Below are 12,107 nucleotides of genomic sequence, written 5' to 3'. Positions count from 1 at the left end.
TGGGGGCAGCTTCAGCCAATCAGACACTGAGCGAGACACTGACCTTTTAACTGAAAAACTGAAAAGTAGTTTTGAAGATTTGAATTCACCACTTACCTCTTCACCACTTACCACACTGCCCAAATTACTAAGTTCCAATTCCCACTCTGGCTGTGTCTCCTTCACCTGCACAAAGATCTCAATAATGTAATACTGTCCATACAATGTTTTCTGGGCAGCACGGTGGCACAAGTGGTTAGTACTGCTGCCTCACAGCATCAGGGACCCGGGTCCAATTCTGACCTTGGGTGACTGCCTGTGTGGAGTTTGCCCTTTCTCCCCGTGTCTGCGTGGGTTTCTTCCGGGTGCTCCGGTTTCCTCCCACAGTCCGAAGATGTACAGGTTAGGTGGATTGGCCATGCTAAATTGCTCCTTGGTGTCCAGGGATGTGCAGGTTAGGTCACGGGGTTACGGGGGTAGGGCGGGGTGGGTGAGGGAGTGGGCCTGGGTTGAGTGACCTTTCCAGGGATTGGTGCAGACTCAATAAGGCGTGTGGCACTGTAGGGATTCTCTGATTCTATGAAAGCAATGGTAATTCAGTTGGAACTGTGTGGAATTTGTTCTGATGGTCTTTAAGACCCAGCAGAGTGAAGGAGGTGGGACATTGAGCAGGCAATAGAATGGGCTCTACGACCCAGCGCTGTGCGGGTGTGGGGCGGAGCTGCCTGGTGCGCGATGTCAGTGAATGAACGGTGAGCCCGGGACAGAGAGGCAGGGAGACTGGAGGAGGAGGAGCAGCATCCATCCTGGAATAAATAGGGCGGGAAGAATCTGAGCTTTATCCCAGCAGAAAGAAAGAGAGAGCGAGAGAATGAGTGGGTGAGGAGCAGAGCAGCGCTACACACACACACAGCCAGGACTGAGCATTGGGAACACAAAGGACAAAGGCAGCGCTCCAGCGCTGGAGCTGGCATGTGAGGTGGGGACCTGCCCAGTCACCCAGCAGCTAGTCAATCCAGACAGGGGGGGTCTGCAATCCAGCCACCCCCCACCGCCGGCTCGCACTCCTACCGCACAGAAGGAAGCTCCCAAATTCCAACTGGGCAACAAACAGGAAAGGCTGGAAGAGCCGAGGGAGAGGGAGCATGAGGAAGCGGCCCAGGTGTCCAGAAGCTGCAGGTGAGTGTCAACCCCCGGAGAGCCAGACCCACACAGGGCGGGGGAGCCCCTTCCAGCCACCCGGTCTGGGGACCAGTCCTAGGGATAGCTCTGTCCTGGGGACCACAGCCAGGGAGAGCTCTGTCCTGGGGGGCAGTACCAGAGAGAGCTCTGTCCTGGGGACCAGTCCCAGGGATAGCTCTGTCCTGGGGACCACAGCCAGGGAGAGCTCTGTCCTGGGGGGCCAGTGCCAGGGAGAGCTCTGTCCTGGGGACAACAGCCAGGGAGAGCTCTGTCCTGGGGGGCAGTACCAGAGAGAGCTCTGTCCTGGGGACCAGTCCCAGGGAGAGCTCTGTCCTGGGGACCAGTCCCAGGGAGAGCTCTGTCCTGGGGACCAGTCCCAGGGAGAGCTCTGTCCTGGGGACCAGTCCCAGGGAGAGCTCTGTCCTGGGTACCAGTCCCAGGGAGAGCTCTGTCCTGGGGGGCAGTACCAGAGAGAGCTCTGTCCTGGGGACCAGTCCCAGGGAGAGCTCTGTCCTGGGGACCAGTGCCAGGGAGAGCTCTGTCCTGGGTACCAGTGCCAGGGAGAGCTCTGTCCTGGAGGCCAGTGCCAGGGAGAGCTCTGTCCTGGGGACCAGTCCCAGGGAGAGCTCTGTCCTGGGGACCAGTCCCAGGGAGAGCTCTGTCCTGGGGGCCAGTGCCAGGGAGAGCTCTGTCCTGGGGGCCAGTGCCAGGGAGATCTCTGTCCTGGGGGCCAGTGCCAGGGAGAGCTCTGTCCTGGGGGCCAGTGCCAGGGAGATCTCTGTCCTGGGGGCCAGTGCCAGGGAGAGCTCTGTCCTGGGGGCCAGTGCCAGGGAGAGCTCTGTCCTGAGGACCAGTGCCAGGGAGAGCTCTGTCCTGGGGATCAGTCCCAGGGAGAGCTCTGTCCTGGGGACCAGTCCCAGGGAGAGCTCTGCCCTGGGGCTCCGGTGACAATTCGCGAGTCCCTGCTGCTTTCCAGGGTGTTTCAGAATTGGGATGTTAATGTCAGATGCAGTTTGAACTCGGTCTCCGTTTGTACAGATGACCTGCAACAATTCTGAATGTGTGATTTCCTGAGACCTTCTAAAGTTGCAGCTGGTTTCTGTATTTTGGGCTATATCGGAGGGTAACCCCAAGAGTTTGAGTTACCTGTCGTCAGAGCGGCAATTTCCATCCCCCGCCCTTCCTCCCGGGAGTTTTTCTTCTGAATTTTACCCCTCTTACTTGTCCTGACCGTGCCGATTCCTTGCTGGAATACAGGGATACAGTTTCACACACCCTCGCTCTTCCCGGTTGAACAAAACAGCAGTAAAACCCCGGGATCTCCCTGGCCACTGGTTTTGTTGGCGTTTGCAAAGTGCCGTCACTATTATGTCCATTGAGAATCCGTTCATGATTCCGAACATAAAAGTACAGTTTTTAGGGGTGGGTTTTTGTGAAAGAGATCGTGTTATCATAGAATTTACAGTGCAGAAGGAGGCCAGTCAGCCCATCGAGTTTGCATGGGCCCTTGGAAAGAGCACCCTACTAAAGCCCACACCTCCACCCTAACCCAGTAACCCCACTTAACCTTTTGAAATGAAATGAAAATTGCTTATTGTCACAAGTAGGCTTCAATAAAGTTACTGTGAAAAGCCCCTAGTCGCCACATTCCGGCGCCTGTTCAGGGAGGCTGGTACGGGAATTGAACCGTGCTGCTGGCCTGCCTTGGTCTGTTTTAAAAGCCAGTGATTTAGCCCAGTGTGCTAAACCAGCCACATTTTTTGGACACTTAGGGCAATTTAGCATGGCCAATCCATCGAACCTGCACATCTTTGGACTGTGGGAGGAAACCGGAAAATCCGGAGGAAGGCCACGCAACTGTGCTAACCACTGTGCGAATGTTGTTCCTACATCTTAAGATATTCTCTGAAACTGCCATGTAAACCAGTGTACTGTCACAAGCTTTCAACACTGTCAGATGTATCTGTCCTGATGGTGTGTGGGGCAGAGGTGTGTGTTAAAGTCTCTCCTGCTCAGTGACCGTGCCCTCAGCTCCATTCCAGAGCCTGTGGATTGGACCTTCAGTCGGGATTTTGGGCACAGATTCCAGGCTGGGGGTGTGCTATCCGGAGGTACCGGCCATCGAATGAGAGGTCAACCCAAAGTCATGTTTGCCCTTTCAGGTGAGTGTAAAAGATCCCAGGATACAATTGGAAAAGGGGTGGCGGGGTCTCCCCCATGTCCAGGGAAATGTTTAACCCGAAAACCAGGCGAACAATCTGTTATTCCTCACTGCTGTCTGTGGGATCTTACAGCGCACTCATTGGGATGTGGGGTCGCTGGCTAGACCAGCATTTGTTGCCCATCCCGAATCGCCCTTGAACTAAGCGGCTCGCTCGGCCATTTTAGTGGGGGGCAGGTAAGAGTCAACCACATTATAAGAAGTAGCACCGTCAGGTCTGGGAGATGCAGGGTGGCTTGAGCCTGCTGCTACCCGGGCAAGTACACCGTGTCCCGGGCCTGCTGCTCACCGGGCAAGTACACCGTGTCCCGAGGCCTGCTGCTCCCCAGGCAGGTACACTGTGTCCCAAGCCTGCTGCTCCCCAGGCAAGTACACCGTGTCCCGAGCCTGCAGCTACCCGGGCAAGTAAACCATGTCCCGGGCCTGCTGCTACCCAGCAAGTATACCGGGGCCTGCGGCTACCCGGGCAAGTACACCATGTCCCGGGCCTGCTGCTCACCGGGCAAGTACACCGTGTCCCGAGGCCTGCTGCTACCCGGGCAAGTACACCGTGTCCCGGGCCTGCTGCTCCCCAGGCAAGTACACCTTTTCCTAGGCCTGCTGCTCCCCGGGCAAGTACACCGTGTCCCGGGCCTGCTGCTACCCGGGCAAGTACACCTTTTCCTAGGCCTGCTGCTACCCGGGCAAGTACACCGTGTCCCGGGCCTGCTGCTACCCGGGCAAGTACACCGTGTCCCGGGCCTGCTGCTACCCCGGCAAGTACACCATGTCCCAGGCCTGCTGCTACCCCGGCAAGTACACCATGTCCCGGGCCTGCTGCTACCCCGGCAAGTACACCATGTCCCGGGCCTGCTGCTACCCCGGCAAGTACACCATGTCCCAGGCCTGCTGCTACCCCGGCAAGTACACCATGTCCCGGGCCTGCTGCTACCCCGGCAAGTACACCATGTCCCGGGCCTGCTGCTACCCCGGCAAGTACACCATGTCCCGGGCCTGCTGCTACCCGGGCAAGTACACCTTTTCCTAGGCCTGCTGCTACCCGGGCAAGTACACCGTGTCCCGGGCCTGCTGCTACCCGGGCAAGTACACCGTGTCCCGGGCCTGCTGCTACCCCGGCAAGTACACCATGTCCCAGGCCTGCTGCTACCCCGGCAAGTACACCATGTCCCGGGCCTGCTGCTACCCGGGCAAGTACACCGTGTCCCGGGCCTGCTGCTACCCCGGCAAGTACACCATGTCCCAGGCCTGCTGCTACCCCGGCAAGTACACCATGTCCCGGGCCTGCTGCTACCCCGGCAAGTACACCATGTCCCGGGCCTGCTGCTACCCCGGCAAGTACACCATGTCCCGGGCCTGCTGCTACCCCGGCAAGAATACCGGGGCCTGCTGCTCCCCGGGCACGTACACCGTGTCCCGAGCCTGCTGCTCCCCGGGCAAGTACACCGTGTCCCGAGCCTGCTGCTCCCCAGGCAGGTACACCGTGTCCTGAGCCTGCTGCTACCCGGGCAAGTACACCGTGTCCCGGGCCTGCTGCTACCCGGGCAAGTACACCGTGTCCCGAGCCTGCAGCTACCCGGGCACGTACACCGTGTCCGGGGCCTGCTGCTCCCCGGGCAAGTACACCATGTCCCGAGCCTGCTGCTACCCGGGCAAGTGCACCGTGTCCTGAGCCTGCTGCTACCCGGGCAAGTACACCATGTCCCGAGCCTGCTGCTACCCGGGCAAGTACACCACGTCCCGGGCCTGCTGCTACCCCGGCAAGTATACCGGGGCCTGCTGCTCCCCGGGCACGTACACCGTGTCCCGAGCCTGCTGCTCCCCGGGCAAGTACACCGTGTCCCGGGGCCTGCTGCTCCCCAGGCAGGTACACCGTGTCCCGAGCCTGCTGCTCCCCGGGCAAGTACACCATGTCCCGAGCCTGCTGCTACCCGGGCAGGTACACCGTGTCCTGAGCCTGCTGCTCCCCAGGCAAGTACACCGTGTCCCGAGCCTGCTGCTATCCAGGCAAGTACACCGTGTCCCGGGGCCTGCTGCTCCCCAGGCAGGTACACCATGTCCTGAGCCTGCTGCTCCCCAGGCAAGTACACCGTGTCCCGAGCCTGCTGCTATCCAGGCAAGTACACCGTGTCCCGAGCCTGCTGCTACCCAGCAAGTATACCGGGGCCTGCGGCTACCCGGGCAAGTACACCGTGTCCCGGGGCCTGCTGCTCCCCAGGCAGGTACACCGTGTCCTGAGCCTGCTGCTCCCCAGGCAAGTACACCGTGTCCCGAGCCTGCTGCTACCCAGCAAGTATACCGGGGCCTGCGGCTACCCGGGCAAGTACACCGTGTCCCGGGGCCTGCTGCTCCCCAGGCAGGTACACCGTGTCCTGAGCCTGCTGCTCCCCAGGCAAGTACACCATGTCCCGAGCCTGCTGCTACCCGGGCAAGTACACCATGTCCCGGGCCTGCTGCTACCCGGGCAAGTACACCATGTCCCGAGCCTGCTGCTACCCGGGCAAGTACACCGTGTCCCGAGGCCTGCTGCTACCCGGGCAAGTACACCGTGTCCCGAGCCTGCTGCTACCCGGGCAAGTACACCGTGTCCCGAGCCTGCTGCTACCCGGGCAAGTACACCGTGTCCCGAGCCTGCTGCTACCCGGGCAAGTACACCATGTCCCGAGCCTGCTGCTACCCGGGCAAGTACACCATGTCCCGAGCCTGCTGCTCCCCGGGCACGTACACCGTGTCCCGAGACTGCTGCTCCCCGGGCAAGTACACCGTGTCCCGAGCCTGCTGCTACCCGGGCAAGTACACCGTGTCCCCCGGCCTGCTGCTACCCGGGCAAGTATACCGGGGCCTGCTGCTCCCCGGGCAAGTACACCGTGTCCCGGGCCTGCTGCTCCCCCGGCAAGTACACCGTGTCCCGAGGCCTGCTGCTACCCGGGCAAGTACACCGTGTCCGGGGCCTGCTGCTCCCCGGGCAAGTACACCGTGTCCGGGGCCTGCTGCTACTCAGGCACGTACACCGTGTCCCGAGCCTGCTGCTCCCCAGGCAAATACACCATGTCCGGGGCCTGCTGCTCCCCGGGCAAGTACACCGTGTCCGGGGCCTGCTGCTCCCCGGGCAAGTACACCATGTCCGGGGCCTGCTGCTCCCCGGGCAAGTACACCGTGTCCCGGGCCTGCTGCTACCCGGGCAAGTACACCGTGTCCCGGGCCTGCTGCTACTCAGGCACGTACACCGTGACCCCGGCCTGCTGCTACTCAGGCACGTACACCGTGTCCGGGGCCTGCTGCTACCCGGACAAGTGCACCGTGTCCCGGGCCTGCTGCTCCCTGGGCAAGTACACCGTGTCCCGGGCCTGCTGCTCCCCGGGCAAGTACACCGTGTCCCGGGCCTGCTGCTACCCGGGCAAGTACACCGTGTCCGGGGCCTGCTGCTACTCAGGCAAGTGCACCGTGTCCCGGGAGACCAAGTACGCCGTGTCCCGGGAGACCAAGTACACCGTGTCCCCGGCCTGCTGCTACTCAGGCACGTACACCGTGTCCGGGGCCTGCTGCTACACGGGCAAGTACACCGTGTCCCGAGCCTGCTGCTCCCCGGGCAAGTACACCGTGTCCCGGGCCTGCTGCTACCCGGGCAAGTGCACCGTGTCCCGGGCCTGCTGCTCCCTGGGCAAGTGCACCGTGTCCCGGGAGACCAAGTACGCCGTGTCCCGGGAGACCAAGTACACCGTGTCCCCGGCCTGCTGCTACCCCGGCAAGTGCACCGTGTCCCGGGCCTGCTGCTCCCCGGGCAAGTACACCGTGTCCCGAGCCTGCTGCTCCCCAGGCAAGTACACCGTGTCCCGGGGCCTGCTGCTCCCCGGGCAAGTACACCGTGTCCCGAGCCTGCTGCTCCCCAGGCAAGTACACCATGTCCCGGGCCTGCTGCTACCCCGGCAAGTACACCATGTCCCGGGCCTGCTGCTACCCGGGCAAGTACACCATGTCCCGAGCCTGCTGCTACCCCGGCAAGTACACCGTGTCCCGGGCCTGCTGCTCCCCGGGCAAGTACACCGTGTCCCGGGCCTGCTGCTCCCCCGGCAAGTACACCATGTCCCGGGCCTGCTGCTACCCGGGCAAGTACACCGTGTCCAGAGCCTGCTGCTACCCCGGCAAGTATACCGGGGCCTGCTGCTCCCCGGGCACGTACACCGTGTCCCGGGCCTGCTGCTCCCCGGGCAAGTACACCGTGTCCCGAGCCTGCTGCTACCCAGGCAGGTACACTGTGTCCCAAGCCTGCTGCTCCCCAGGCAAGTACACCGTGTCCCGGGCCTGCTGCTACCCCGGCAAGTAACCCATGTCCCGGGCCTGCTGCTACCCGGGCAAGTACACCATGTCCCGGGCCTGCTGCTACCCCGGCAAGTATACCGGGGCCTGCTGCTCCCCGGGCACGTACACCGTGTCCCGAGACTGCTGCTCCCCGGGCAAGTACACCATGTCCGGGGCCTGCTGCTCCCCGGGCAAGTACACCGTGTCCGGGGCCTGCTGCTCCCCCGGCAAGTACACCGTGTCCGGGGCCTGCTGCTCCCCGGGCAAGTACACCATGTCCGGGGCCTGCTGCTCCCCGGGCAAGTACACCGTGTCCCGAGACTGCTGCTCCCCGGGCAAGTACACCGTGTCCGGGGCCTGCTGCTACTCAGGCACGTACACCATGTCCCGAGACTGCTGCTCCCCGGGCAAGTACACCATGTCCGGGGCCTGCTGCTCCCCGGGCAAGTACACCGTGTCCCGGGCCTGCTGCTCCCCGGGCACGTACACCGTGTCCCGGGCCTGCTGCTCCCTGGGCAAGTACACCATGTCCCGGGCCTGCTGCTCCCCGGGCAAGTACACCATGTCCCGGGAGACCAAGTACACAGTGTCCCGGGAGACCAAGTACGCCGTGTCCCGGGAGACCAAGTACACCGTGTCCGGGGCCTGCTGCTACTCAGGCACGTACACCGTGTCCCGGGCCTGCTGCTACCCGGGCAAGTGCACCGTGTCCAGGGAGACCAAGTACACCGTGTCCCCGGCCTGCTGCTACCCCGGGCAAGTACACCGTGTCCGGGGCCTGCTGCTACTCAGGCACGTACACCGTGTCCCGGGCCTGCTGCTCCCTGGGCAAGTGCACCGTGTCCAGGGAGACCAAGTACACCGCGTCCCGGGAGACCAAGTACGCCGTGTCCCGGGAGACCAAGTACGCCGTGTCCAGGGAGACCAAGTACACCGTGTGCCGGGAGACCAAGTACACCGTGTCCCGGGAGACCAAGTACACCAAGTCCCGGGAAAACAAGTACACTGTGTCCCGGGAAACCAAGTATACCAGCTCCAAGTAAGCTACTCAGGCACGTACACCTTGTCCCCGGCCTGCTGCTATTCAGGCACGTACACCGTGTCCCGGGCCTGCTGCTACCCCGGCAAGTACACCATGTCCCGGGCCTGCTGCTACCCGGGCAAGTACACCATGTCCCGGGCCTGCTGCTACCCGGGCAAGTACACCGTGTCCCGGGCCTGCTGCTACTCAGGCACGTACACCGTGTCCCGGGCCTGCTGCTACCCCGGCAAGTACACCATGTCCCGAGGCCTGCTGCTCCCCGGGCAAGTACACCGTGTCCCGGGCCTGCTGCTACCCGGGCAAGTACACCGTGTCCCGAGGCCTGCTGCTCCCCGGGCAAGTGCACCGTGTCCCGGGAGACCAAGTACACCGTGTCCCGGGAAACCAAGTATACCAGCTCCAAGTAAGCTGGGCACTGTTGTTAAAATCTAATGGGACAGTGTTTCAGGGTAGGCACTGACACACTGGCATTGTCACTGGCCAATGTGCCAGAGACCCAGGATAATGTTGGAGGGGGCGATAGCAACACGTTAATTAAATAAAAATTCGGGATTCAAAGTCCGTGACCATGAAGCCAATGGGCTGAAAACCCATCTCCTCACTAATGTCCTTTAGGGGAGGAAATGTGCCATCCTTACCTGGTCCCTACATGTGAGTCCATATCCACAGCATTGTGATTAATTCCTAAATGTCCTCTGAGATGGCCACTCAATTCAAGGGCAATAAATGCTGGCCCAGCAATAATAAACTGGCCGTGAAATGTTTCGGGTTGACCTGAGGTTTGAGAAGACGGAAGTGCAAACCGGTCTTTACCCTGTGCCAGTGGTTCTTGCTACTGACTGTCCGCAAACCAGCCTGGAGGTTACTCAGAGTGGTTTTCAATTGCCGGCTGCACTGGAGGCTCGGGGGCTGGCTAGTTTTACAATGCCACATTTCGGTCTGTACACTGAGTCTTTGGCAATGTCCGCGCTGTGTAACAGGAGCCTTTTCTCCATCAGATTTAACCCCATTTCCAGTTGGTGGGATTGTCCGGGATACTGGTGGCCTGCACGCTGCTGCTGGGGGTATTACTGAACCGGGTTTGAGGGGAGGGGGGGGTGAGGGAGGTCTCGGATCGAGGGAAGGCTCTGGGTGTGCCAAATGTTTACACAATGTGTTTTCTGTTTTCACTCTTTTCTTTGATGTGGCCGAGATCCCGCTGGGGCAGGGGATGTTTTCTCTCATTTCCTTCGGGTGCATTAACTTATTTTCCTCTCTCCGCATTCTGTCAGACTGAGGGTGGAGAGGAGCCTATTTCATCGACTTTACTCGAGGTGGCCGCCTGGTGGCTTGTTAATTACCTCCAGTGCATTGGGCATTTCTCTTCCATCTCTCCATGCTACTCAGACAGGAAGCGGTAGATTAAACACAAAGCCCACCATCCATCCAGTTCACCGTCTGTTATCCTGCTCTGATATAATAAAGCTGGTGACTAATCACTCCAATCAGTGTCTATCAATTAGCCTAACACAGACCCAGACAGGAGAGGAAAGTCCCAGTGGTGGAAAACTTTGGTCCAAAGTCGCCGGTTCCTCCCAGGCTTCACTTACCAGATGTCATGTTTCAGATGACCCACATACCCTATCCCCAATATTATTTTGGGGGATAAAAACAATTAGATTTGCCTTTGAATAAAGTAGTTCTCCACTAGTGCGCAGTGCCTGGAGCCTAACGTGAATCTGGGTGAACTTCGCTATCGCACAGCGGGCAATTATTACAACGGTGTAAAACCGCAAACTAGTAGGAATGCACTGATGCAAATCTTGGGACATTTCGCCCTGAAATTGACGAGGATAGAAATCCATGGATCGAGCATTGTAACACAGGAGGCATTCTGGAAGAAAATGCTCCCAGTATCACTTATGAAAGTGGATAATTGCATCTCTGGGGACACTGAGCCATGCAGATCAGGAGGCTCTGGGTGTACCTCAGTCACCTGGCAAGGTGGCTTCAGCTCCCTGTGGGTGGGTGTGGTTCAGAACAGTCTTGAGCTTGGCTGTGATTTCTCTGCAGTGTTGAGGTTTATGCCTGATAGACAGCCATCGAGCACTGTGTGAGAGAGTAGCCAGTATCTATGGTGTTGAACCTTGGTATACTGGGCATGATTTAACTGCTTGTGTTGTGCCCCGTACAGGAGAAGCAGAAATCGTGTTCTGCGCCGGGCACGGATCGTTCCTGATCTAACCGGCCAGCTCCTGGTGGCGGGTTCCGTATCCCGCCAAGACATGGCAATATGCCAATTGACATCCATTAAGAGCAATTCCATCTCATTCCGTCCTCGGAACTAACTAGCTCCCCAGCGAGAGGTTACGCGAGCACCATTTATCACTGCTATTTAACAATGGGAATCTAGCACAATGGCCGCTGAGGGGAGCCGAGGAGGTGAGTAGCCATTTCCATTCCCCAGCATGCAGCCAGGGGCACTGGAGCTGCTGCCCCAGGGTTTGGGGAAGGGGCCTGGTTGGGGGATTGGGTGCTATAGGTTGGGGGTCATCCCTGGGCTGGGGGGAGGGGTGAGGGGATTAGCATCTGCACAGCCTACAGGCCATCCTCCAATAATAATATTTATTGTCACAAGTAGGCTTACAGTAACATTGCAATGACGTTACTGTGAAAATCCCCTAGTCGCCACATTCCGGCGCCTGTTCGAGTACACAGAGGGAGAATTCAGAATGTCCAAACTACCTAACAGCATGTATTTCACGTCTTTCGGGGCTTGCGGGACGAAGCCGGAGCCCCCGGAGGAAACCCACGCAGATACGGGGAGAACGTGCAGACTCCGCACAGACAGTGACCCAAGCCGGGAATCAAACCTGGGATGCTGGCGCTGTGAAGCAACAGTGCTCACCACTGTGCTACCGTGCTGCCCTCATGGACTTGGCAGCCGGTGGAGGAGGAGGACGCCTGCTCCCGGTGGCCATGAAGGTCACCACAGCACTGGACGTTTATGCAACGGGTTTATTCCAGGGTTCGAGCAGGGACTTGTAAGCATTTCCAAAGCTACAGCCCACAAGTGCATCCGTGAGGTCACGGATGCCCTATATGCTCGGGCAGCTGACTATATTAACTTTGAGCTGGACCAAGCCCATCAAGATGCCCGGTCAGCAAGGTTCTCTGCCATCGCCAGGATGTCCCAGTCCAGGGGGTAATTGATGGCATGCATGTCGCCTTGCACACACCGGGGCATCAGGGAGTGCCCTTCATTAACAGGAAGAAGTTCCACTTGCTGAATGTTTAACCTGTATGCGACCACCACCTCTGGATCATGCACGTGTGTGAATGCTTCCCAGGGAGCGTGCATGGCAGCTACATCCTGGGACACTCTGAGATCCCCGGAATTTAGCCAGG

The 12,107-nt window shown here is 59.8% G+C and overlaps 1 protein-coding gene across 1 annotated transcript in view; it reads left to right on the top strand.

Annotated features, from left to right (window-relative positions):
- Positions 1-687: 687 nt before the first annotated feature.
- The window catches only part of sbk1 (SH3 domain binding kinase 1), a 43,155-nt gene continuing 31,735 nt past the window's right edge, over positions 688-12,107 (top strand). Inside the window, exon 1 of the mRNA XM_072481371.1 lies at positions 688-1,158. The gene's annotated coding sequence lies outside the window, so the exon portion shown is untranslated. The remainder of the gene's footprint in view (positions 1,159-12,107) is intronic.

This window comes from Scyliorhinus torazame, chromosome 17 (genome assembly GCF_047496885.1).
Source record: "Scyliorhinus torazame isolate Kashiwa2021f chromosome 17, sScyTor2.1, whole genome shotgun sequence".
In the NCBI taxonomy this organism is placed as follows: Eukaryota; Metazoa; Chordata; class Chondrichthyes; order Carcharhiniformes; family Scyliorhinidae; genus Scyliorhinus; species Scyliorhinus torazame.
The sequence above is the reverse complement of the archived record's forward strand: the minus strand, read 5'-3'. Positions and strand labels throughout refer to the sequence as shown.